This window comes from Xiphias gladius, chromosome 20 (genome assembly GCF_016859285.1).
Source record: "Xiphias gladius isolate SHS-SW01 ecotype Sanya breed wild chromosome 20, ASM1685928v1, whole genome shotgun sequence".
In the NCBI taxonomy this organism is placed as follows: domain Eukaryota; kingdom Metazoa; phylum Chordata; class Actinopteri; order Istiophoriformes; family Xiphiidae; genus Xiphias; species Xiphias gladius.
The window spans coordinates 6,988,376-7,010,727 of record NC_053419.1 but is presented as its reverse complement, the minus strand read 5'-3'; the positions used below and the strand labels follow the sequence as shown (position 1 = coordinate 7,010,727).

General features: G+C 39.3%; 1 protein-coding gene across 9 annotated transcripts in view; it reads left to right on the top strand.

The window, feature by feature from the left end:
* The window catches only part of vav2 (vav 2 guanine nucleotide exchange factor), a 197,300-nt gene that overhangs the window by 2,027 nt on the left and 172,921 nt on the right, over positions 1–22,352 (top strand). The gene's annotated exons all lie outside the window — the stretch shown is intronic.

The window sequence follows — 22,352 nt, the reverse complement described above, 5'->3', positions numbered from 1 at the left end:
CAAGGGAGCAAAAACGATCATCAGCCTGTGGAAGAGGAGTGAAAAAAAAATACACCAATCCTCGGTGAAATTATTTGCAACAGTTTTCCCTTGCTTTGCTGACCTTTTGGAGTACCAGGCGGGTGTGGCAGTTCAACATAGAGCCGGACAAAAAGATAAAAAGGCTTGAAAATCAGTGCTCGATGGTTATGGGAGATTTAGCTGACACTCTCCCAATCATTTTTGCTTAGTAGTAGCATAGGGGTGAAAAGAGGAATAAATCGAACGGAAGATAAGTCTCAATGTGGTACCATTAGAGGTTTGGATTCTAGATGTCACATGCCTCTGTTTCTGGAAAGCTCCCTCCCCACTTTCGGCTCATCCGTATTTCCAAAGCCAATACGAGGAAGTGTTGGGTGCCACAGGAAGTTTACATGACCACAGCAGCAGAGTAGCAGCGCGCTGTGGCAAACCTTTCTATTGGCTTTTGTTCACCCTGAAGTCTGCTCTGAAGTACCACCGAGTCTCCATTACTGTGAGGTGAGGAGTCAGGGAATTGGCAGGAATGGATCACGGTTGCCGGCGTGCAGAATTGTTTCGGTTGTTCCTATTGAAATGCCCACAGAGCCGAAACAGCTATCATACCACAGCGATTGCCCACTGACAACACATTTGTCTGATAGTCTTGGCACACCTTCCGTGACCCGTTTCTGTCACAATAATGTGTGAATGTCTGGCTTTCAGTTTCTGTCTTTGCTGTTGGCTGCCACTTACTGGTCAACGTTCCTTGCTTTTTCTTCATGTCTACAGAAGTAATTGATCGATTGGTCCATCAACAGAATATCATTTGACAACAATTTTGATAATGAGTTAATCGTTGAAGTCATTTATCAGGCAACAAAGCCAAATATATTTGGTTCCGGGTTCTCAAAATTAAGTATTTGCTGGGGGTTTTTTTTTTTCTTTTCCTTTTTATCATTGTGAATTTCATATTTTGGACAGTTTAGCCTGACAGTGTTAGGCCAAACTGTCCAAAACCCTTCAGGCAATACAAGTAAGATGAAAACCCTATATCAGGCTCTGGGAACTTGTGATGGGCATTTTTGCTATTTTCTGACATTTCTTAGAATAAATGCTTTAATTGAATAAAATAACTGACAAATCCATTAATGAAAATAATTGTTAGTTGCAGCCCCAGTCTCCAGTCCTTCTCTCTTTGCCTAGTAGGCACTGGTAGCCTCGTCTTATCAGCCCCAGAAGCTACTGACTTTCATGATTACAAGGCGAGAGAGCGGTCTGGATGACATGCTTTGATCCACCCACTAATCCCATGCTTCCAGTTCCACAGTGTAGATCTGCAGTCAGGGTGGAAGGGGTGTCCACATTGACAAATTGTGTTAAACAAAATCCTGGCAGCAGAACAGTGGTATGTGATATATGATAAGGAAAAGGTCAGAGCGCATGTGCTTTAATACTCAGAACACACAGAGTTAGTGGCTCAGCCAAATTAAATGGAGGTGAAGCGATTACATTATTTGCTCCGGACCAAAATTTCTCTTCCCATCAGTGGCTCCACAGTGATCGATAGTTTCCAAAGTTGAGTATCGTCTCTCAATATGCCTTGCTGTTGCACATTTAGTATCCTCATATTTGTCTGACACAATGTGTGGGTGTTGACATCGGTTATAATGCTGTGTGACCTGAATCAGGCTGGGGCCTTTGGTGAAAGTGTAACACTCAGACAAAAGGGACGTGCTTCTCCTTTTTCTAGTGACCTACTAATTCTGTTCAGTTGCTGCTGTTAGCGGATCCTAATCACAATAATGCTGAAAACATTGCCGTTGATCCCAGCTTGTGCTCCAGTACATTATCCTTGTGTTTTAGTGCGTTCTGTAGAGGACAAAGGGATGTTTTTCTACTATTAATTTTATGATTGGAGATTTTAATGGTTTGACAGTGGACGTTTGGCATGAACTCTGAGACCGTAAAAGGTTTGTTTGATTTGTCGTACCTGTACTTGGCCAGCGTGGTGGCTCGAGGAGATCCCCTGTTCAAACCCAACCATGCTAAAAATGGGCTTTCTGTGTGGAGTTTTGCAGGCTCTCATGTCTGCATGGGTTTTAATTCTGAAACAATTAGTTGATTAATTGACAAGTCTATCACAAGAAAATGAACTTACTCCTATTTTGATCATTGATAAAGTCTTTTAAGTCATTTATCAAGCGGGAATGCCCCACACCAGCAAGCTCCTTGCTTGTCAAATGCGAGCATGTGCTGTTTTGGACTGTTAATGGGACCAAACCAGCAATCTGAAGGGATGATCTCTGTCAGGCTCTGGGAACTGGTGATGTCTACAATGACAGTTTTTCTGACATTTTGTAGACTAAACACTTGAAAATAATCACTCACCCCAGTGGATTTCCTCGTACAAGACACAAATGTTGTAAAATGGCCCATAAATTGCCCGCAGGTGTGAATGTAAGTGTTGTTGTCTAGCTATATGTGATAGCCCGGTGACTTGTCCGGGTTGCAGTCTGCCTCCTGCCCAGTGCCTGCTTGGATAGATCTAGCCCTCTGTGATATTTAACAGGTTATAACGTGGAAAGATGGATACCTGTAATGGCGAATACACCACAGGATCAGAATGAATAATTCACACCAATTCATAAACATTGAGCGTTTGATATTAAGAAGTCACTGAAGTGTTTGAACCCATGGACTATCATGGAACACTGTAAAAAAAGAAAAAAAGTTGAGAAAACTCGAGGTTTCCAGGCAGCAAACTTCTGTAAAATGAGTTAGCCAATTTAACCTATTTCTTAAGGTTAGGCCTTGAGTTCATCTAACTGAATTTTATTTCTGCTAAATTAATCCAAGTTAGACTAATATATTATTTTTAGTTTACCACAGCTTAGAATTTTGTTCCTCTGTTCTGTTTTTCTAAGTTGGCCTTTAAAAAAAAAAAAATCATTTATCGTTTCAAGTCTTATCCCTCATGTCAGCCTTTGCTGTACCGCTATAAGTCACAAAAACATTGTTCCTCAGGGTGACCACTATGATTTTAGTGCCTTACACAACAAGGGTGCAGGAAGTGTCTAAAGTGCAGACCTATCTTCATCATGGTTTGTATTGTTTTACTTTTGATCAGAGAGAAGACCATCGGACACCTCAGAGACACAGTTACAAAAACACACATAATGGCCTCCATCATGTCACTTTTGTCATTGGAAAAAAAAAGGAGGCTTTCTGTGAAATTTTAACCTTGAAAATTTAAGACGTGCATTACATATGCTGGGAAGTATATGAGAATAAGGGAACAGTGTCTCTAAATAACTTAAATTGATGAGTGAAGTAAACAATCCATCTGACAATTTGTCAACTGAACTCATGATTTTAAGTTTTGAAATTGATAATCAAACAATTAAAACTTGAGACCATCACACTTATTTAAATACACTCATAATAATAAAAGAAAAGTTTATTTAATATAACATATTGTTACATTTTCTAGTGCAAAGGATAAAGTAAACACGGAGTTAAAATTGGTTTTCCTGCATTCCCAAATAAAGAACACAAGTTAACAGAACTGGCTTTCTTTGTAATGAATCACAGATTACTACTCAGAGTTATCAGGACTTCCTCACTTTCGTTGAAACAAGAGATGAGCTTTATTTGTTGGCACAATTTCAGGTTTTACTTTAAATGCTGACAATTTAAGTCTCTAAATCCAAACAACTTTTAGTTGTTATTTATGCCAAAGTTGCAGTTTTTACAGTGAACAAGAAACAAACATAAATGAGCGCCTGCGTGAACAAAGCTGAAAGGGGGCTTAGTTTAGTCTCTGCTTGATTTGCAGGTGTGAAACTGTCTATAGTAATGTCATAAAAATGAGAAAGGGCACTGCAAAATCGGCACTCAGCATCGTCTGACTTAATAAGTAACGGCTGAAAATGTCCATTGAAGTGGCTTAAAAGGGAAATGCCCATTCATGCATCATTCCACTTCACAGTGAGGAAGTTGTTCAGTGATAATTATTAAGTAAACTAAAAAGCACTGAACTGTAAATGCATGTAAATCAATAAACCAACATGTTTCTGCAGTAAATGTCGTAGTCTCATGTGCAAAAACTGATCCAGTAGTAATATCTTAGAAGCAAATCGTGACAAATTGTGGCCTATGTATGGGTGAGTTTCAGACTTTGTTCACAATAAGGAGGCTAAATTTGAAAAGGCATGGTTGTCTAGAGACCAACATACGACTGTTCATTTTTAATGCCAGAATGGCTGATCGAGCAAAAGAAATGTTGTTATGGACCCGAAACATATTTATCAGAGCACTTAGCAAACATAGAATTTAAAAAGCCTTGAAAGGGAGCATGGGCACGAGTAACCTGAGTTCAGAATTCTCTGCTTCATTGTCGATGGGAGAGGAGGTGAAGTAGCTCTTGCAAAGAAGCTATCAAGATAACCTTAATTTAGATGGTCAAATAAATCCCTGATTGTGTTTTAAAGGGCAGTGAGGAATTTGTCTTTACCTCAAGGTTGTAAACGGATGCCTAATGAGCCCTGGTGTGTGGAGATGCTTCTGAGCTCAAAGCGTACACATCCAGAAGCCAGTGCCACGGGCTGCGTCTGAAAGACAAAGACAGGGCTTTTTTCTGTCTTTTGCAATGTTTTTTTTTTTTTTTTTTTTTCTCTCTCCTGTTAGTGAGGTAGCTGTGAATGCCTTTGGGATGACTCAGGCGGATATGTTTGTGTTTGCTGCTGTGCTTTTGTGTGTGTGTGTGTGTGTGTGTGTGTGTGTGTGTGTGTGTGTGCGTGCACGCACTTGCCTGTTGTGTGTACGTCTGTAAGTGTGTGGGAGAGATGTTACAGTACCTGTGTTCAGACTGAATCACTGTTGGCTTAGCCCAGAGCTCTCTTGGTGCTTCAGAGGGCTCCAGATCTCACACAGAGCCTGCCGCTACCACTCACAGTAATTGAGGTTCTTCCTCTTTCTCCAGCTCCCACCAGAAATATTGGCTGCTGCTGGCAAGCAGCCAGAGCTTATTTGAATTAGGTTTTGTAAAACTCTGCTATTAATACTTGGGCAATACTGATATAAAGAAGGATAATCATGAATGTGTCGAATGGGATTCAATTCACTGAAATTTTTGGCCAATTTTCTACTAATTTACCATTCTCAGAGTCAGAAAAAATGGTTAAAGCTTTATTAAAGCTACTAGAGGACAGTAACGCGACGCCATCAAAGTGAATTACATTGTACAGCACATAATTGAAAGTCTGCTTCTTGAAGAAAAACTTGAGATTAAACGGCTCACTGACCACCTGCTGTGGGAATATATTGTTGTAAACCGAACTTCTGGTAAAAAAATATTTGCAGATACGGCATGGAGTCGTTCTCCAGAAAAAAATGGTTAACTGCTAGCTCGTGAAAGAAGGCGCGTGTGTGTTATTCGGAGGGATTGGTACCTCGTCAGGAACAGGCTTTCAGGACCTCAAGCATCTTTCTGAGAGGCAAAATCTAGACAAAAATTGTGCTTGCACGGCAGAGCAACCATAGCTACTCATATTGACAGCGCATACAAGCAGGAATTGGGCAGCACAACCAACAAGCTGAGGAGAGCAGGTACGTGTTCTGTCCGATTATCACCTGTATTAAACTGTGTGGAAAATGTGAAAGAGCGCATTATGTCAAATCATGTAATTTTCTGGACTTGCATAGTAGTGATTGCCCCACCATTTCTTCCACCTCAAAACACCACTTCTTATGGCAAATGTTAATTCCAAGGGTTGCCTCAAAGCAACAAAGCACAAAGCAACATTAGGGTATATTTTTAATTAAGTTCACCACCTGAAAAAATTAAAATCTTGTATTTATATGTCTTTTAGCTCTGTTTTGGTCTCTACCAGCTTTTTACAGAAGTATCAGGCTTTTTGGCTTGCTAGCTCAACATCTCAACAACACCTTTAATTGAATCAGGTTTAATTACAGAGGAGAAACTGAACCAATGAGCCACAAGCCCAAAACAGGCTAAAAGAGGCTAAAAAGCTCCATAGAGCTGTGGAGTTGAGTGGTATTTTAATTCATTTTGGCATTATAGGCCTATGTAAATCCTTTCTCATTACACAGTCATCTGATTTAGTGTTTTACTATTTTCTTCTAGATTATATTTTGCTTGGAAAAGAAAAGAAATAATGATGGAACTGTTTTGACAAACAAGTCTGTAGCCCTGCCTAGCCATTAGCTTTAAGTCTTTTTTGACCAATTACTGTTTTTTCAGTTACAGTTATACTCAGTAACTGGGTTCTAATTTATATCTCTTTCTGTTTCTTTGGTTTACTGCAAAAGTATATAGTGGCTTGATTGCCGGTCATGGTGATAACACTGAAAGCCCCTTCTTAAAGAACTCTGCAGGGTTGGAAATAAGATCAGAGAGAGAGTATTCAGAAAACGACACGGTAAATGCCAGCCCACCTACTAGTCTGAAATCTGTTTGTGACCAGTGTGGGGAGGGAGGTGGTGACTACTGTAGACAACCACCCACCCCTGCCTCCCTCAGGGGTAATTTAATCTCTGCGTTTGGTCTACTGTTGACCCTGTGACCCCAGTGCCTGCCGGATGCAGGTAATACTGCTAATGGAGCTCATTAGAGACGCGTCCTGGGTTGCACAGCTGGGACGGTGCCAGTGGCAGCTAATGGAATTGACAAGGAGTGAATGGGTGTAGGCCGGGGGTTTTCTAACCTTTTGTGTGAGGTAATCCTACTCCTAAGGTCATGAAAATCTTTTTAACTGAAACTTTTGATATTCATGTGGCTTGTGTGTTGACATTTGCAGAACTGGCCCATAAAAAATGTTTATGGATGGAAATGGCCTTTGTCTCAGCCTGTCAGTGTAAATGGCAAACTATGAGATTATGCTATGAGATCTTTCACAGTGACACATGAACACTTCAGGGAAAGATAGCTGTATTTATCGATTAGGGATGGGTTCCGATAGCTTATTCTATTTTGGATGCGGTTCCAAGTTGGAAAAATTCACGCTGTCAGGTTCTAGCCTCTCTCTCTGACACAACAGGCATCGGCACAGAAAGTGTTGGAGGGTACTCAGGATAAGGGGGGGGGGGCAACCAGTCCTTTGTTTTAAATATTCATCTGTCATTCAAAATGTTAAAGTAAGAACTTGTGGCATTTTTTGATAAGTTGAGAGGAACGAGTGCTCTGACCACCAGTGTAACACTGTACTCTGTGACCTGTCAGATTCTGTGTCCTGTAGCAGCGCAGCAACGAGTTGACCCTCAGGTAATGCCAAGTGCATAGAGCATGCAGTGAAAAAATATGTGGTGAAAGCCTTACAGCCCTTCAGTACGGTAGAATGTCAATGGTTGAGATTTGATAGTTAAATGCCATAGTTTCTATATAAGCTGTATCATTTTCAGGCTTTTCTGGTAATTGGTCACAATTAAAATGATCAATTGTGTAATCACTTTGATTAGAAATAGCTAGATTGTTAAATACAAAGTTAAATCTTTTGTTACACTTTTAACTCACTCTTAACTAACAAACCATTTGAACAGATCTGATAAGGGGTTTGGAAAGAGTCATATTCAATATAAGCATATTTAGAACTAGCTTCAGATTCAGGAAAATGCTACAGAACTCCATCCACATCAAAAATGAAGCTGGTGAGCATAATAATATCCTAATCAGTAGGAATGATGGCCAAAGCTATGAAAGCATGATTCAAATTGTACAAAAAATATTTAATATTCCTTTAATCCCAGAGGATATAGTATGGGGTGTATCAATGCCTTGATCCCTACCATAGTTATATAAATTTGTATAAATATAATTCTTTTCTTTTACAGTTTTGTTTTTCTTCCTAACCTCTAACCCTGTTTCCACAGAGGTAGGAGTACAGGGCAGTGCTCCCAGAGTTGCTAGGAATTCAGTGTCCTGTTCAAGGTCACTTCATTAGGGCGGATGGCTTGCAGCGGGAGGGAGCTTGAGCTCTCTCAAGCTGAAGGACAGTCTTAGTATCCACATGGCTCAAAAATATGTATTTCCTTGGAAACATTAGTAACAGACTACCAAACCAGCAATGAAGGTTTTAGATGCCTGGCTGCCTCTGTTCAAGTTATCAAATTTTCTTGTCAGCTAAGTAAGAATTTATCCTGTTAAAATAAAAATGTATCTCTGTGTAAGCTGTACAAACATTAGAATATCCTTAGTATCTGAAAAGAGGTGTTGAAAGGTTTCTTAATACTTATGTGGTGCTCGGACTAGCTTTGTGTAGTGGTTGCATGACACTCAGCATATGAATAGATTTGGTGAACAACAGATAATGTAGTAATTGAATAGTGTCATGTCACCTAAACATCTGGAAAAAAAGGCACTACTGTTGCCTTATTTATTTTTTTCACCCATGTTCTCCATAGTGTTTCTCGGTTATGAACAACTCTTACTCACATCCTCTAAATCCCGTGTGAACAACATAACAACTCCAGTGCTGCTATTGAGGTATGAACATCTGTCCCTCCTTGCAAAAGTGTTAAACACCTTTAAAAATACAGCATGATGAAGTACACCATGAGTTATGATGAGCTGAAACCACTGTTGTATGGTGCTTCTGTGCAATAAAAGCAGAAACAATCTGAATTTTAACAGAAAATGGCCTGAAAAGTTTGACAAAACTCTGGGAGATTCAATACTAGAAAACCACTTCAGAAAAAATCCTGTGAGAATGTGCATCAGATGAATAAGAAAAGAAGATGAGATGAGTGCTTGCATAGAAGCACTTTCCAAAAAGGAGTTAAGGACTAGACCAGAAACTAAAGTTACATTTTTAATTTGGCAAATTCAGCTTTCATACTTCCTGATTTCTGGTTATTTTATTTTGTTATATACTGCGCTGCAAGGAGACAAGGAAATTTGACTTGAGCAAAAACACATTTCTGTGGAGTAAATTGATATTATGCAAGGCTTAAAGTTCTCCGGCACTGTATTTATTTGTATCAGTTGTGGTAATAAAGCTTTCATTTTCAATTAACTTATTTCTTCATTTCGTGAGCCCCCCTTCACTCCATTGTTTTTCTAACCCTTGAACACATTTCAGACACAGACATTTTCCTGACTTTACACTTCATTGCTGTTTGCCCTTTGTTTGCTCGAGCATTTTTTGCTTTTAATGTATAATCCAGTAGTAGCTAACATATCAACCAACCTATCATATCAAGATACACAAGAAATGATGTAAGGGAGAAATATTCCTTTCAGATGAAGAAGGCTTGCCTCTGAGTACAGCAGAACGTAAGGTTTCAGCTTTTGTCCACATTCATTAGTGGGACATCATCTCACAGTCTGCCATAGGCTCATCAAGTAAATAAATATGAGGCTGTGAAAGCATACAGCTCGTGGTGTAGTATGAGAGCAAGAATGCTTAGTACAGGCTGAAATAGGTAAACAGTTAAGTAGTTGCTGTGTAATGCGACAGTCGAATGAATTGCATAGCAGCTGAGGTTGATATTCATTAAGTGCAAATGAACGGTCACCCATACACCACTGCAGCTCTACAGGCCGGCTGCTTGTACGGGGGGATAAAGAAACAGGAAGTGAATTTGGAATTCAAACAAGCCCCTGTATTTCTGAATGTCTACATACAGTAAATACGTGGTGCATCTGCATTTGCTGCACGTAACACAAACCACAGCTACCACAATATGAGGTACTGAGGCAGATTTTACAATCAATGCAAACACTTAATTGCCCCCCCCAGAGAAAAAGGCAGTATTTAAAAAAAGAATGTAAATGCAGATTTAAGCATGGATTATTAATCAATCAATACAATCAATGATTTAATACACATTGAATAATAATGATTACATCTTATGTCATGTAGTTCTTACAGTGTAACTTGTAACTTGTAACTTTTGGTCTATACATTCCTGTTTTAAAGCCCTGCCCTTGATTGGTGCACAGCCGCACCCTTTCCACCCAAACCATAATAATCCAAATGGTATGCATCCACATGCAAACGGTGAGCACTCAGCTGCACGGGCCCGATTTGAATATGTGCCATTGTGGGCCTTGATGCGACAATTTGGGCAGAGACGCTGCTGCAGAATAGTCAAAGGTTGAGCATTTGATTTTAAAGTCCTAAAAGCACCAGAACACATGTATTGTAGAGCTTGTATATGTGTTGCTCTCACAGCTCAGTTGGATTCATGACAGGACTGATAAACAGGATAATCAAGCCTTGAGGGTGGATAGGTGTTCGGAGGAGTTTTATATCAGTTCTACATTACCATCTGACAGGTCTTTTAACATGCCTCAGCGCTGGGCTTTGATGTACTATGCTCAACAAAACTTGCTCTCAGAACTCTAGCTACATGGGCATGTTTTTGCTAATTGGGGCTTGATCTTTTAAGTCTGCTCAACTTTATCAAATTATTTAAGAGCATTGCCCAAGCAACTTTTTTAAGGTCACCTGTATTTACATCGGTTTTAATGGTAAAGGTTGGACGTTGGACATTTTGACATCATCTGGTTTGCTTTCTGTCTATTATGAAGAAGAAATTAATTTAGGACCAGACAAGATGGAGAATTTTAAATTTCACTTCTGTGTTGCTGGCTAGGGACTGAATTATTTAACCTGTGCAAGGAAAACTAGCTTTGATACCATTTAGTATAGAGCAAATTACAGCAAGTGTTTCTGCTCCGTGGTGCATATTCTTAAATTGTTACATTACAGTACATCGTTTTATTATGTATCAGATGTGCTCTTCATTTGGTATTTTACATTGGCTTGAACATGACCCAGCCAGCTTGTACTGGAAACCACAGCCATCATGTGTACTTAAAAACACTCCTCCACCGAAAACCTTCAGAGCATTCATCTGCCTCTTTCTTTGCTCTCTTCCCCGCATTCCTCAGGGAATGCTGTTAGTCTGAAATGCGAGCACAGTGTTCATGCGGGGAACTCCGAGTTGACCTAATCTTTCAGACTGAGAGGGAGATCTTAGGTGATGTCATGTAATTAAAGCTTAGAGCAAATCTAGTAAAGATCATTTGAGTGTCAAAAGAGGAGAGCGTTTTTATAAGTGACAGTAGAATTACCTTTAATTCTTGCACAATTAAAACATCCATAGACAAGGATATTTTTTTTGTTAGTATCCTCTCATAATTATGTTATCTAACTAACCTCTGGGGACACATTGCAGTTTGAGGAAACAGATCCACCATGACAACATGCTGCCAGTTTTGCCATTCCACTAGAGATGGACAAAAAGATCATGGAGCCTTATGGACACCGTCTGATTTCTAAAGAGGCTCCATCTGCATAGTGGTTGTCTGGGGTGATTAGCATGGGCATGCAGTGGAATGGCGCCTGAATCTTTCTGCAGCCAGCCATGCACTGCTGGGCGCCATCACTCCACAGAGAAACAAGAAAGGCGAGGCCACAGTCCTGTTTCTGTAGTGACGAGCCAGATGGCTGAATCTCTCCCCTGCCGTTCCTCTCAAATCAGACCACAGAAGATCTTTTTGTTTTTTCTTCTTTAATTGATTTTGACTCTTCATTTGTTAATCAGTTGCCAGTTTTTTTTTTTTTTCCAGGCCTTGAGTGGCATCTGTCGTCATCCACAGTCATCAGTAATGACGCTTAGCATGTCACATGTTGAGCTGTTGTCAGAACAGTGCTGTTGCCAGGAGTCTAATTTGAGTTGTTGTGGTGGTAGACTGATTGTGGCTGTTTCCTGCGGTCGGGAACAGATTAGGATCTGGATTGTACTGCGGGGAGAGGCACAGCAGTCCCCCCCCCCCCCTTCATATTTTCTCTATCTCTTTGTCAGAGGAACCAAATAATATGCACCCCAGTGATGCACTGCCTGGTCGCAGCCAAGTATAGGAGGAGTGTTTATATGTTGCACTAGCCATGGATTTTTCTGGCTTGTGCCACTGAGTCGCCACAAGAAGCGCCGATATCCCATTACTGACGTGTATTGATCATATCACATAATTGGCTTTGGAATAGGAAGGGCACAAAGGTAGGGTTACAGCGTTAGACTCAATCCCATAAAAGGCCAGTACTTATTGATCTTTTCCACGGCTCAGTGTCTTGTTAATCATGCAAACAAAGTGGAACAATGTTGCAGGTTATAGCGAGCGGAAGAGATAATTTCCTCATGCTCCACCTTTAGCTCAGGGTGCGCTTCATTGTGATTTGTATTTTTAAACTCTTCCCAAATGTGGTGTTCTGTTACAGTGTCTTTCACGCGTTATTTTTTTAATCAGTATTGTTTCACATTCATTACATTCTGTCAGTTATGAAATAATATGTATTATGTACAATGTAGAGTGATACTTAATTGATCAGTCAGATGATTTTCTTTTGATTGCTCAGTCAATAAAATGCCAGAAATGATAATTTGACGGAGTTTTATCTTGGTATTACTTGCCTTCTCTGGTTTGCAACTATTAAACCCCAAAATACTTACTACATAATGATATAAAACTATAAAACGTGAGCTAATCTCAATATTAATGAAGCTGTAGACAGCAATGGTTTGCAGTTTTCATCTGAGTGTTAACTAAAGCGATGAATCAAAATCCTAACAGATAATTTTCTGTGCAACTAATGAACTAGTCTTTTCAGCGCTAATAAAAAGCACAGTATGAACTTGGGAGTGTGAATTCCATTTTGAAATTAATCAGATGAGTGATGATAGGCTTAGAGAAGAGATCTCATCATGATGTGATGCGTAACTTGCTGAGGTAAGAAAATACCCCACCATCACCAGTTCCGGTACAATGCTCAAGGACACTTTAGAAGGGTAAGAGTCTTGTCAGCAGGACTAAACCCCAAGTTGTGCAGTTGAGGGGCAACCTCTTTAACCACTGGACTATCCTAATACAGAGAAAAAAACCCCCACCTTGTCAGTCTTAAATAGACATTCATTTGTACCCTTGAAGTTTCAAACCAGCCCTCTGAGTCCTTACAATTCTACGTTCTTTTTCCATTACATATCTTAAGTAAGCTGCCGTCTTGCATAATGATTAAATTGTAATTGTCACTCTTAATAAAGGCCACAAAAACCTGCCTCAACCTTTTGTCTGCTTTGGAAGCTATCTTGCTGCGTTTTCATAGCAATTTAAGAAACTCGTTTTCTGGTGGACGGGAAGGACGACACAGAAAAGCTTTTGAGAGGTAAAGTGCAAAAAGCCAGCAGGAAACATAAATCAGATAATAGACAGTTCTGAGACCGTACATATTTTATTATGAAGAGTGTTGCAACACTGAAACAGTTTAGAACTTTTCACACTTAAGAACTTCAGAACTGTTTACGTGTCATGTTTATATTTAGTCTACTGTCATACATCGCTGTGTGAGGGCCTGTTTTCTTTCATAATGCAGTTGGTGTGTCACTCCTGACTCATGTTACTCTCTCCCAGTGCGACATCACACTTTTCTGTAGTCCATTTGTACTATGTGAAAATAATCTTAGTTGGACGTTTAGGGCTTTAGTACGGTTGCATTGTTAGTTTATGGATGAGACTATGAGTCGATCCATCGTTTCTCACAGCATTTTTATTTAATGTCGATGTCATTTAATGCCCTCGTAAAAACTGTAGTTGTTTCAATATTTGTCAGCACTCTCTCCGCTTTAGACATTTTTGGTTTTCATTCAGCAGGAGAAAAAAGTAAATCGATCTTTTTTTCTCTTTAGACAAAATTCTCCATCTCCGTGGTTTTCTATAGACAAGTTGTCCTGTCCCTCTATGACTGATGATATTTCCAAAAAACTATTTCTCATAAGTGCCAGCTACAGAAAGGGAGGTGAGCTTCCTCTGTCCTATTTCCCATCTTGAAAAGGTGAAGAACAACATTAAAGCTGCTGCATTTGGTGGTCGTATAATGAAAGCCACGGAGTGTGAAGAGAGAAAAGCTGAACAATTTAGAATTAATGATGGAAGCTCCTGGGGAAACCAAAGTGGGGAAAATAACACACACACACATACACACACACACACACACACAGAAGGTGGCAGAGAATCTGACTGAGAGGAAGCCTTTAGTGGCTCTCTCCTGTGAAATTGAGCATGTCCATCACACTTACGTGCGGCGCTCATCTGGTTCTCTGCAACTTACCCTCCATTAGCAGACGAAGATTTGTGTCAACTACATAAGGCCGTGACAACAAGCAGGATTTAAAAACGTGGTGGTGGTCTCGAGGTTAGAGAACCTGTCCAAAAAACTTGTCTTTATACTTTCTTTATCCTTACCCTTAAAGGACCAAGGGCCTGATCTTTTTTCTGTTTGAAAAATGTACTTCCGTCAGGTTGTTAGTTACAGTCAGTTAATTAAGACACCTTTTATTAGACTGATTTCTTTCTTGCCTTTGGAACTCATCCACAGATTACACACTAAAGCAGACCTACGCAACCTCTGAAAAGCTCACCATTGCTGAGTTGAATACACTGGCAGTTGAATGCAGTTGCTTACCCAGCACATTTGCCCAAAAAAACGTCGTTTGTTTGTTTCGGAATTGTGTGAAGCACACCTTGCTTTGTGTCTCTCTCCATAGCCCTGTGGCATTGTATCATAGAGTTCACAGATAATAAAATAGCTTTCCTTTGGAAATGTTTTACAAATATTGAATTGTCATGGTTTAATAATTAATTTGAGACAGCTCTGTTATGTATAAATAGTGGTCAAGGGGCAAATAGCCTCAGTTGTATTTGTATTAAGTACGTCTTGCTGAAACAAATGCGATCTAATACACCGGCCCCTGCAATAAATCCTGGCTTAATGAAGGTTATAATGTTATAATGTTATAATGTGAGCTTATTTTAATGCTTTAATGCAACATTTTATTTTGGAGGCTGTAGTTTGGAGTGCTGTTGAATCATACTGAATTGTAAAGAAAGGCCTTTCAAATATCTATAGAATATAGATATAGATATAATAGATATACCTAGAATTGACAAAATATTAGAGGCCCTGTTGAGTATAACTGCAACAAGGTAGAATCAGCCTGAAATTAATTTTTCCTTTTATAGATAAATGATGTGTGATATGTAATATTCCATTTAGGACACCAATACCACAATGTTGGAGAAAACAAATGTCAGTCACAATTGTAAACAATACTGTACCTGCCAGTAACATACGATTAGTAATGACAGGGTTGATTCATCTCTCTGTGTCTGTTTATCCAAGTTTTCCCTTTCCTTTTCTGAGGAAATGCACAGCTTCCTACTTCCTGCTTAGCATAAGCACTTGGTGGGTTAGAGAGTGACTGAGAGAGAGAGTTGTGTAATCCCCTCCCCTCCCTTCCCCTGCACTTAGCCAGACAACAAGAAACATCTGGACGGAGAACAGAGAGTTCAACACGCACCCATCCCCACCTTGGATGAGTCCAACAATGCTTGGCTGGACAAGCATTGTTCTGGACACCCTACTGTTATCCTACCAAACCCAGTGCAAGTGTTGCATTCTTCTCATGACTTTGCTGATTTCTGAGAAGAACTTGTGGGTGTATTCTGTTGTTGAGTGCTTGCTGTGTTGTGCAAAGTGTGTAATTTTCTTTCTCTGAGTGGGGTAAAAGGTGTTATTTTCCTCGACATTTCCATCATGGCAACCTGAAACTGTTTTTCCAGAGGTTTTAATGTTGTGTATTTTTGTGCTGTCAGTGGAGGTGTGTTTTCTCACTGATTTTCACATCTCTCACTATCGTTTAAATGATCAATTCCATCATTTTTATGCCTGTAGATCTTGGTTGAGATCACAGTAAATGCCCCATTTTTTTCACTAACTTCTGCTGGTGCTCCCATTTTAAGACTCGCACAAGTTTCAGAAAAAAAGCTCCCTATACTTATGTCACACAAGCTTTTTCTACATCATTGATCCCATATGAATATGTAGTGCAGGTGCTGTAGCCAAAATTAGAACTGTGGAGTAAAGTGGTCTAACTTCTGCTTTTATATTTGCCTTTTTATTCAACTGTGTCTGTTTCAGTTTCTGTTCTTTCCTGCACGGGTTTTTGCAGCTTGGTTGGCCATGTCAAGACACAGTGGTTGGATGCAGTGGATACATTTCTCCCAAACTCATTCAAATTATTTAACATTTCTGCTTCATTGGAGAAAAAGGGTGTTAGGCCAGTGGTTCTTATTTTACTTGTGGCCAGGACTGAAATTTATAGAAACATATTTTATTTATGAAAAGAGAGTAATCCTTATACTGTTATTTAGGGCGCACAGTGGCATGAAAAAGTTTGGGCACCCCTGGTCAACATTTCTTTTACTGTGAACAGTTAAGTGAATAGAAAATGAACTGTTCTCCAAAAGGAATAAAGTTAAACATGAAACAAAAAAAGGAAAGGAGCAGAGTACAAAAGTTTGGGCACCCAAAGAGATTTGAGCTCTCAGATGACTTTTACCAAGATCTCAGACCTTAATTTCCTCTTAAGGCTATCTGTGGATAGCCCTAAGGAGCAGTGCATGCAAGATGGCACAAGAATCTTGCAGAAGTAGAAGCATTTTGCAAGGAAGATTTGACGAAAGTCCCCGAAACAAGGACTGGAAGACTTAGCTGCTACAAAAATCATTTACAAGCTGTGATACATGCTGAAGGGGTGTTACTAAGTACTGATCATGCAGGGTGCTCTAACAAATTTTTTGGGCCTTTTTCCTTTTTTTTTAAATTTTGAAACTGTAAAAGATGGAAATAAAAAAAGTAATCTTGCTTAAAATATTAACGAAATGTGTCATTTTTAACTTGATACCTTTTGGTATCAGGTCATCTTTTACTCGCTTAGCGATTCACAGTAACAGAAAAGGCGAGCCCACATTTTTTCATGCCACTGTAGTACTATTTGCTGTGTGGGTATCGAGCTGAAGTAGAGTAAATTCACATAAAGGTTCCGATTGACTGGTTTAAAAAAAAAAAAAAAAAACTAAAAAAAAAACCATAAAAGTTTGTGACAATGCTTGGCATACAAAACATGTCTAATGCTATGTAGACCACAAATACCGGCCAACTGTTTAATTTATAAAAAAATAAAAATTAAAAAAAAACTTCAATTAAAATTGCAATTGCAACTAGATATTTTCCTCAAATCATTCAGTTGTTAACTGTTGAAAACTGGGGTGTGAGCGTGAGTCATTGGGTTTTTTTCTTGTTTTTTTTTTTTATCAGGCATTCACAAGTTTCACAATTATTTTCAGACAATATTGTAGCTCTTTGTGTCATCTTATAATGAAATTGGGTCTTTTCCCTCCCTGGTCTTTTCCACCATGTATACGTTAACTCATAGACAATAGGGTTCACTCACAAGAGAAATGTCCTTTTTCATGTATGAAACCCTCTGGTGTCCTCACCTTCATACGCCTTTCTTGCTAACGTTGTAGCCTTTGGTATACAGTACATCGAAACGTGTGACTGTTTCCACTTTACTGGCTAACATTTAGCTGAGGGGCTGATTGTATGTTGAGTTTGACCTGCTCGTCTTTGCCCCTGGCAGTGCTCTTTCATTTCTCTCATCCCTTCCTTTTTTTTCCAATATGACTTGACCTTGACAGAGGGGTATAGGGGGAGTACAGGATCACATTTTCCCTGACCGCCACCCTCAGATAGGCTTCTGAGATGATGAACTACACTGCTTGGTGACATTCATCTTTCCTGCCTCCTCTTCTCTTCACACCTCTCGCCTCACCTACTTTCTCTTGGTCGTCTTTGTTCCGGTTTACATGGAGAGGAAATAAAAGTCTTGCAGTCAGAAAATAATGAAACTCATACGGGATAGAGGGCATATTGTCCGAATGCATATTCTAAACTCAATTGAAAGACACTGAATGATGTTAAAATACTCAACTTTTCCAAAAACAAAAATAAAAAAACATGACTACTACGATGTGTGTGCACATTTCTTCTTCTGACAATATAGCCCACGGTAGTTCTTTATAAGCAGGACAGTAGAGCTTGATAGCACAGGGTGATGATGCCCCATTAGAGGTTTGCTCCCAGTTAATCACTGCATTGTATTGGGTTAAGACGCTGTGCACAAACATATTTCATCTCTTAGGTATGTAATTGTCTATAAATGTCAGCACCACTGATGATACTGTTGGGAGGTAATTATAGCCCTCGCCGGCTTAAATGATCTTACTCCTAACCAGACAGCTGAATGGCACTGATGATTGGCTGTTTGACTGGCAGAACTGATATATTTTCTCCTGCTGGAATTTAATTTGTGTAATCATGGAGGCAGCCTGTTAGAAATCTGGTTTGATTGATAACTACAAATCAGCTTTGGGCTGTGGCCTTTCAGTCATGCTCTTGTGTTGTGTGGGAAACAAAATACTTGACCACTACCCAATAAGAGCTGAAACATGTCATTTTCTTCAAATATTGTGTAAGGATGGCAAAAGCCAACTGCAAACATGAAAAAAGTTCATGATCTTGTGGTTGATTTATTTATATATTATTTAATTATGGCAGGTGGAGCACCAGAATGTCTCAATGATCTGGTGCATCTTAATGTAATTTATGTACTAGTCAGTTAATTTGCATGTCAGTAAGTTTGCATGTAAATAGTGATGTTATCAACATACAGGAAATGCTGTAGTTTTTTTGTGGTTTTAGCAGTCTTGAGTTGTAGTCTTTTTATTTATTTATTTTTTTTCCTCAAAGGTTGAGTGTTTGCAGGATAAATTAATCCGGTGATGTTGGAGCCACATTAGGAGATGCCCAGGTCAAAACTTTTGTTTGTAACAACCTTTGTTTTTAGCCGTGAGATGATGTGTCCTACTAACTTTGGCGCTCCCCTGATTTTTCCGTAGTGACACCAAGATGTTGGCCTGTGGTTTTAGTGAAACATCTCAACAACAGTTGGATTATTTGCCATGAAAATTGGTACAGACATTCATGTACCCCTCAGGAAGAATTCTAATAGCTTTGGGCATCCCCTAAATTTTCTTCTAGTGCCACCGGTAGGTAAAAATGTCAGGTGAACACTAATGACATCAGCATCAGCTGTTTATTTTTAGTGCTAATTAGCAAATGCTAACATGCTAACATACTAAAATAAGATGGTGAATGCAGGAAACATCTGACCTGACATCAGCATGTTAGCATGTCTGTGTTAGCATTTAGCTACCTAAGTACAGCCTCACAAAGCTGCTATAATAGGCTATAGACTCTTACAACCAAGGAGGTATATGTTTGTTTGTTTAGAAGGGGCAGATCTGGATATACATTGTATATGAATTCCTTGTTACAGTGTCAATATACAGGGCTTATTTTTGTAGGTTTACTTTCATTGAGCTGAGTAAATGTAGCAGCTGATTTGTTTTTCCCCATTTTTCTCTCCACTTTCACATCCTGGAAGCATTGGACAACTGCTGTCTACATAAGACCTTGTCTAGAGAACAGTGATCTGAAAATACAGAAAATACACCATTGTGATGCACGGGGGGAAAAAAAATGGTAAAATCCATTTAAACTAATCCTCTACTGTTTAAGAATACATGTATTTTTCAAAGAAAATCTGCATTTAGAAGTTATAGAAGATACTGTATCAGAGTGATCCTATAGGCAGCTGCACACTCAAAGCTGTGTGTGTGTGCACGTGTAAGGATAAAGGTTCTGCTGTCAACCCGAATTTCTGGGATCACTGCAGGACCAATAGGTTGGGAGTGAGCTTTTTAGGGCAACCGGGGGAACTTCCTCGTCGAAGAACTCCATGAAACCAGACAGCTGAATGTTAGAGGCTTCTGTCCCCCTTGCACCACTGCTGACACTGCTGTCGTCTGCGCTTCCTCCTCCATTAATTAAAAGAGGGCTGGCTAGCATCGCTGGCCAGTAGAGGACGGACTACTGAAAAATTTAACTTCAGTACTTGCACATTATCTCAGGTTAAGGACATCTGAGAGAATATTTAAACAGTTACAAATGTTCCCAAATGTAAATTTTTTCAAATCTGAGGGTACTATAGATAAGTCCGTGGGTTTATCATTTTTGGTCAATGGGCAGATAAAGGAAAACTGATAAATTAGTGTCTTAGATTATGCCATGAAAATATGTATGTATATATATTTTTTTAAATTTTCATTTAAACTTTGTTTTGTATTCATTCAATGCTCGAATGCTCATAACCAGTTATTACCTTGAACCACATGTCAGTATCATTGGTGTTTAGTCACCATTAGAAACAATAAAGTTTCAACACGAGCATCCTTTAATACCTGGCAGCGGTGGAAGTGTGTCAGTTGTGTACAGCATTGTTTATGTGGCAGGTGTACTTCGATCAAGGTTATGAGACAACATAAACTGTTATCTGCCCTACTTTGCACCTTATGTAGATACAGAGGATAAAAGAGAAGAGTGTGGGAACACCAACACTTTAAAGCCGCAGTAACCTTGAAGCGCTCACTCCTAATTAAAACAGAGTCTACGGGGCATTGAGAACAAACAGGAGCCTGCACAGAGCATTGTTTTCAGAAACACAATCAAACCAGCGGAATAAAAAGAAGACATTTCCATTCTCTCATCTACTTAATGACAGGTTCCTAACGCCTCAGGACAAATGAGGCCGCAATAAGGAGAAAAACAATAGGGTGGCTTGATGGACAACAAAATGTGATGGGAACACTGGATTCCCTGCCATTCGTTTTACACCGATTTTAACGATAAGCTTGATTAATTGGCTATTTTGTTTTAAAGCAGTTTTAGCAGCACTTTCCACCACAGGGGAAAAAAAAGCTTAAAATGTTTAGCTAAGATCTTCAGGATAACTATAGTATACAGGCATGTTTTTGACAGCTGTGTTCCCAAACAGTTGAATGAGCTGGAATGCACCAGAAAATATCTCCTGCATGACTTTAGTCTTCACTACAGCATCTGCTTCTTAAATTATTCAACTGCCTGAGATCCTTAGGTCTTTTTCTGGTTTGCATAGCAGCAATTGAAATCTGTCATTACAACAGTATGATACTTACTTACTTTTTATTGAATGGTCTGCAGTAAGGTCCAGGTTGTAGCTTTGTTCTGAGAGATGCTGGAAATGTGTTGTGGATTTTGTCCCCCCCCCCAAAACAAAAAACAAACAAAAAAAGCAAACAAATTGATGTATGTCCAGCCCACCAAAAGCATCGACGAGCTACACAGTAGGAATGACCACGTCGCACCCTGTTTGTACCTTTTCAGAAAGACTCAACTCAAAGGTGGCACAAGAAGCACTCTTATCAGACAGAAAAAGAAAAATGAAATTATAAACCAAAATAGTCACAGACATGACAGGACATAGTTTGTGCATCTGCTAAATTTAACTGGAAAAGAGGAGTGATGGTACAGCTTCTAGTTGAGCACATGCACATAATAATATTTATTGACTCTGTCTGGCAGTTATTGATTGATATTTAGTTTATGATCGGAGTTTATACATAATAATATGTACCAATCAGCCACAACGTTAGTATAGTTAACTGGTTTTAATGTTGAAATTACAAAATAAGTTTTTAAATCACATTACTGATGGTTCAGAATGAACTCTTTCAAAACAGGCCACAGATATACACCGATCAGCAACAACATTAAAACCCGTTACCTGTTTTAATGTTGTGGCTGATCGGTGCATGTTCCCTGTGACTGTGGCTTGTCCTTTAAAATGTCAAATTAACTTCCACATTTTGTAGAGAAACCTTATATATGGAAACTTTTACGAGGTTCTTCTTTTTAAACTGTTTATTCCCTTATTCATAGGGTACGGTCAATCAGTCAGTCAATCAGTCAAGCCACCTCATTGCAAGTTTGTTATCAATAGTTTTAATCAACGTTGTCTGTGCGCTAGCTGAATAAGCTCACAACACACATTAAATGTTGATTTCACTGTTGTACACTCAGCATTTTCTTCCGTATTGAGCATTAGATGTGTTTAAAACAAGATGATTCATTTTTAAAAAGTTTAAAATCAAAAAGGGAGTTTTCTACATGTGCACACTTCTAGCTGCCAGGGCTGACTGCTTGTTGAGCAGTCAACAATCACTGTGACAGAAGAAGTTGAGTAAGATACAAACAAAATTTGCAGAGCACTTGAAATTCTGCCACTTTTCACACTTAAAAACACCTGGCATATGAAACAGAGTGATGGATGGTTGGTCTTGGAAACTTTTCAATAATTGTTGGAGCCTTCTCCCCCACTTCATCACGACGTCCCCCTCTGTACTACGTTTTAAGGCAAACTGTAGCCTTCAGCAAATCAAATAGAATGGGTTCTTTGTCTAGTTTGCATTTCTATCTCATTTGGCAAATCCAGAGTGCTAGTGTGAAAGATCTGGCCGTTCATTGGCTGAATATTAAAGCCATCTGTTGGTGTTT